Raw genomic sequence first — 6005 nt, forward strand, 5'->3', positions numbered from 1 at the left:
TCCTCCTCCTCCTCCTCCTCCTCCTTCTTCTTCTTCTTCTTCTTTTCTTCCTTCTCTCCCTCCTCCTCCTCCTCCTCCTCCTCCTTCTCCTCCTCCTCCTCCTCCTCCTCCTCCTCCTCCTCCTCTTTTCTGGTTTTTTGTTTGTGAACCAATATGATTATCAGAGTTACTTGAGTATGGGTGAGAGGTTACTTACAGGAGCATGGATAACTCAAAGGAAGCTACATCTTACAGAAGCTCAACCCATCCTGGTGATCATTCATAAAAGCTGCATCTCTTGAGTGCTCTTCACAACACATAGGCAGGTCAGAGAGTCTCCTAGTCACCATTTTTTATTTATTTACCTTAAGATACTGAATCAGCCAAGGAGAGAGTCAGTTTCCGGCCCAGGTTATCATAAACTGCTTGAAATAAACACACACACACACACACACACACACACACACACACACACACACACACACACACTTGCCCTGCATATACACATACCCATTGCATTAGTCAGGGTTCCTTAGAGGAACAGAACCAATGGGATAAATACATGGTATAAAGGTATTCATTAGATTGGCTCACAGGCTATAGTCTACACAATAGAGAGGCTGAGAACAGGGTAGCTGGTCAGTCCATGAGCCACGTGCCTCCATTGTCTCAACTTGGTGCTGAAGGACTGGAGGATTCTTAGAGAACCACTGACCTTTAGTCTATATTGGAGGCTTCTGATGTCAAGGAAGGAATGTACAGCAGGCTAGGTGAACTCGACAGCATGGTCAGAAGGCAACACAAAGACAAGCAAGCCAAAACAACGCTTTCTCCCTCTCAGATCTCTTTTTACCTGATTGCCATGAGGTGTTACCCACACCATTAAAGTCTTCCCACTTTAAATAACCTGACCAAGCAACTCTCTCATAGGTGTGTCCAGTGACTTACCTCTTAGTTCATTACAGATCCAGCTAAATTGATAGCCATGACTAACCTCCACATTCATACTGTGGAGAGTGGGAATGAGGAGAGATGTGGGTGACTTGCTGTAGTCTGTGATAGAGATGGGATATTCCACTGAAAACCTAGAATGGTACAGACTCTAAACACAGCCAGGGCTCTTCAGGACCTGGGTTTTAGCCAAAGCTTTGTTGAGAGATTTTCTTTCTTTTTTCTTTTGCTATTTTATTTCCTAGCTGTAAGCTCAGCTCTGTAGCCCAGCTAGATTTGAGGGGTATAAGGACAACATGAACCCTAAGAGTTGCAGCAAGAGCACACAGATTCCAGAAAGTCGTGAGGAAGTGGAGTGGAGGGGCCAGTCCTGAGCTACAGGAATGCTAGTCTGGTGGTTAGGATGTAACTAGTCAGGTCTGTTAGATGTTTGCTGCAGGCAGCGATGACCTTTTTGCCAGTCTTGCTATTCGTGGATCCAAAATGTCACGGCTTCCAGAGTGTTCAAATCTGTCACTTTCCCAAAGGCCTCAGATCTGCCATGCAGAGACAGTCTTGGTAGGGAGCTATTTGTGTTTGGTATAGTATTTGCTATGGAGAAGACACTAGCATCTGGATGCTTCAGGATGAATTTCTCATGACCAAATTTCTCCCATCCGGAAGTTATAGCCAGTATCATTATGAAGGGCAACGTCATCACCCTGTTGCACGAATTCTGAGTAATTCTGTGACTGTAGGAACCTTAAAACCAGATACTTTCTCTCTGGAGCTCAGCATGAAAGTGCCCTAGTGTTTCTGGAACTCTGTCTCACAAACAGCCCCCAAAACACACATCCCAGTGATTCACCATGGAAGGTGATATGGCAGGACACCATGGGCTTGACTAGGGTTTGTGGCTCTGGGTGATAGCTGCATATAAAAGCTCACAGGGGGAAGGGTGTTGTTTAAGGGATACTTGTATGTTTGCTCTGATACAGGATGAAGGATGCAGTTCTGAGCATCCAGCTGGGAACAAGGTAAAGAAGTCTCTAGTATAGATTATCTCCAACAGGAATGCTGCGGCCAGTTCTCTGAGGTCTTGTTAGATTGCAGATCCTAATTCAGGATCCTGAATTGACTGGGGTCTGAGCACTTTCTTTTAGTCTTCTTCTGTTAGCACTAAGGTGCTTCTGCAGCTATTTCATGAACTATCCTTTGAGAAAGGAGTTCCTGAAACATGCAAGCCCATGTTCAGTAGGCCAGTTAACAGTGAAGGGTGCAGAGAGATGGTTCAGTGAGTAAGGACGCTTGTTGCTAAGCCAAATGACCACCTGAGTTTGATCACTGGAAACCACATGGTGAAAGGAGAGCACTGGCTTCCCCAAGTTGCCTTCTGACTTCTACACATGCACTTTGTCTCAAATATGCACACACACACACACACACACACACAATAAATAAATAAATAAATAAATAAATAAATAAATAAATAAATAAATAAATAAATAAAAAAGATGGGCTGAGACTGTAACTCAGTCAGTAGAGTGCTTACTTGGTATGCATGAAGTCCTGTGTTTGATCTCCAGTACCACATATACTGCTGCTGCATACCTGTAGTCCCAGCACTTAGGAGATAGAGGCAGGAGGATCAGAAGTTCAAGGTCATCCTTCAATACATATTGAGTTTGAGACCAACCTAGGCTACCTGAGACTCTGTTTCAAAATAAAATACTAAACAAATAAATGAATGAATGGGTAAAATAGAAGCAAGTTCTTGAGTCTGGCCTGCTCAGGACTGTCAGATGTTACAAACTAGCTTTGTTACTGTTTCCTAGGAAACTGTCTTTGCCTTGCACCCCGTGTGTTTTCTTTTTGTTAATAAAGATACTTGCATAAGAAATATCTCAGGAAACCCTGTAGCAGTGTTTATCCTTGTCGATTTGATGTAAAAAGAAAACTACCGAATTCATTGATTATGTTTATGAATTGTAGGATATAAAAGGAAAGTAGTTAGGAAAGGAACAGCAGTCACAAAACAATTATTCTAATCTTGCATGCAGAGGCCCCATGGGAAGCAGCACAGCTTTGCTGGTAGAAAGCACCTGTGGAGTACAAGTGAGCAATGGTTTTGATTAAATCTGTTGAGTCATAGAATTGAACAAAACAGTGCTTGCTAAACTATGAAGACAGCCAGAGATCACGCAGGCTGACTTTCCTCTCAGTGTCTGAAGCAAGAGAGTAGAAACCTTGATAGGGTAGATGCAGACTGAATGGTTTCTCTCCGGGTGAGTCCCAGGGCCTGGGTTGTTTCTTAAATATCAAGGAAGAGCAGGCCAGTGGAGAGAAAAATATTAAGTACAACTGAACAGGATGCCCAAGTGGGCCGGGGAGCTAGTAGGCTGGTTGGTATAGTGCTTGCTCTGAAAGCATGAGGACCTGAGGTAGAGCCCTAGAATTTTATGTAAAAGTCCAGGTTTGGTAGGGTATATTTGTAATTTCAGTTCTGGGAATCATTGACTAGCCAGCCTAGCCTATTTGGTGAATTCTGGTGTGGGTTATTTACCAGAGAAGACGTCTCAGGCATGGGTTTATGCCAATAAAAAAATCTTCATTAGACAGCAGGAAATTACATTGGGTATTTGGGATCCCAGTGTAGCACTGAGCCTTTCTCATGATGAGCTTTTAAGCACAAAACACATGTTCTGGGTTGACATACTTTAGTTAACAAGAACAGTTAGTCAGAAGCAGAACTACAGAGGCCAAAAAGCACGGTTAGTGCATTTAGAGACTTTCCCTAACTGTGGACTTTGATGGGTTAGGCCTTTGTTTTGGTTTTGGCAGGTGGTGCTGTCTACATGCTGAGTTTTACAGCCTGAGTGGTGCCTCCATCATGGAGTCAGTTGTGCTAAGGTCTCAGGGCCTGCGGACTCTGTGGCCCTGTTACAAACTCTAGGCCAATGAGGTGCTGTCTGAAACAAAATGAAGCAGCAATAACAAAAGCTCAAACCCAAGGTGGATGCCATTTAAGGTATGACAACTGGTCTCCACACACACGTGCACATGCGTGTACACACATACACACACACACACACACACACACACACACACACACACACACACACACATGTCCAGGCATACAGGAGGGAAAGGTGGAACTGCAAACAAGAGCTATCATTTCATGTGGCATGAAAACAACTAGAGCAACCCAGGAGCATCTCAGGACCATAGTGTCTGAGCCCTGGACCCTCAGAGCTGGTAGAGATATCAAGGACACATGTGAGATTCACTGGCCAATCACCTAGAAGACCATTCCAGAGATGTAACCATTATAACTATGAACCATACTAGAAATGGCACCAGAATGAACTTATTTGTCGGAGTAATGATGCATGGGTAGGCAAAATGAGATGCGACTCACGGCAAGATCAAAACAGAGATTCCTAAGTTGGGGGAGGGGCTCATCCTGGGTGACCTGAGTGGGCACAGTTACCATGGAGATCCACACCCGTCTGTCCTCAAACTTTCTGTACCTCTCCTCCCCACAGCTTGCTTCCACAAAGATTTAGCTGGAGATCCCTGGCTGGGCCTAAATGATCCAGGGGTCCAGTGAACTACATTTTGGCCTGAGATACTGAATTAGCCATGGATTTGGGGGTTTTATGAAGCCTCAGTTGTACATGTCTATCCTCTGAGGCACACTGCCATCATCTTCATAACTTTAGCAGTGCCTGCTTAAAAAAAGATCGTCATATTTACTATGTTAGTCCTGCCTATCCATGAGCATGGGAGATCTTTCCATTTTCTGACATCTTCTTGAATTTCTTTTTTCAGGGACTTAAAGTTCTTGTCATATAGGTCCTTCACTTGCTTGGTTAGTGTTACCCCAAGGTATTTTATGTCATTTGTGGCTATTGTAAAGGGTGATGTATCTCTGATTTCCTTCTCAGCTTCTTTGTCAATTGTATATAGGAGGGCTACTGATTTTTTTGAGTTGATCTTGTATCCTGCTATGTTGCTGAAGGTGTTTATAAGCTGTATCAGTTCCTTGGATACAGCTGGAATCTTTGGGGTCACTCAAGTATACTATCATGTCATCTGCAAATAGGGAAAGCTTGACTTCTTCCTTTCCAATTTGTATCCCCTTAATCTCCTTATGTTGTCTTATTGCTCTGGCTAGAACTTCAAGTACTATATTGAATAAGTATGAGGAGAGCGGACAAAATGGCTGAGGGGTCACCAACTGGATCAGGCCCTCTGAATGGGTGAGACAATTGATTGGCTTGATCTGTTTGGGAGGCATCCAGGCAGTGGGACCGGGTCCTGTGCTCATTGCATGAGTTGGCTGTTTGAAACCTGAGGCCTATGCAGGATCGCTTGGCTCGGCCTGGGAGGAGGGGACTGGACCTACCTGGACTGAGTCTACCAGGTTGATCTCAGTCTGCAGGGGAGGCTTTGCCCTGGAGGAGGTGGGAATGGAGGGTGGGCTGGGGGGAAGGTGAGGGGGGCCGGCGGGGGGCCGGAGGGGGGGAGAACAAGGGAATCCATGGCTGATATGTAGAACTGAATTGTATTGCAAAAAAAAAAAAAAAAAAGATCGTCTTAGCTGGGCTTGGGCTTGTTAGCTGCTGACATTCTGTCACAGAAAAATGGACAAAGAGAGTTGTGAGACTCTCACCTGAGTAAACAGCCATTCCTTCCATCCAGTTGTATGAAATTTTGTTTTAATTTTACATGGCCTGGGGGAGGGGATAGAGTATATAAGCTGAGGGAAGAGTAGGGTAAGGGGAAGAGCTATCATCCATGCTGGATTCAGACCTCCCAGTGTGGCTGCTTTATGCTCACCTAAAGAAAAGAGGTCAGTAATTTCTCACCCACACCCTGTAAGTAATTCTAATAAACGCCTTGTTTCTCCAGGGTGAGTTTTAGTGGATGTGAACTTCAGTTTGTCATTAGGACCTTGTGAAGAGGGGCATAGGTGGTGTTTAATCTCCTGAAGGGAGAAAATTCTCCCAACACTCTCCCATGGGCATTTGAACTTTAAAGTAGATTAAAATAGAGGTTCCTCTGCTGATCCCAAAACCAAGTGGCAAGCAGTA

This window comes from Peromyscus californicus, unplaced genomic scaffold (assembly GCF_007827085.1).
Source record: "Peromyscus californicus insignis strain IS unplaced genomic scaffold, ASM782708v3 Scaffold_4__1_contigs__length_199733344, whole genome shotgun sequence".
Taxonomy (NCBI): Eukaryota; Metazoa; Chordata; class Mammalia; order Rodentia; family Cricetidae; genus Peromyscus; species Peromyscus californicus.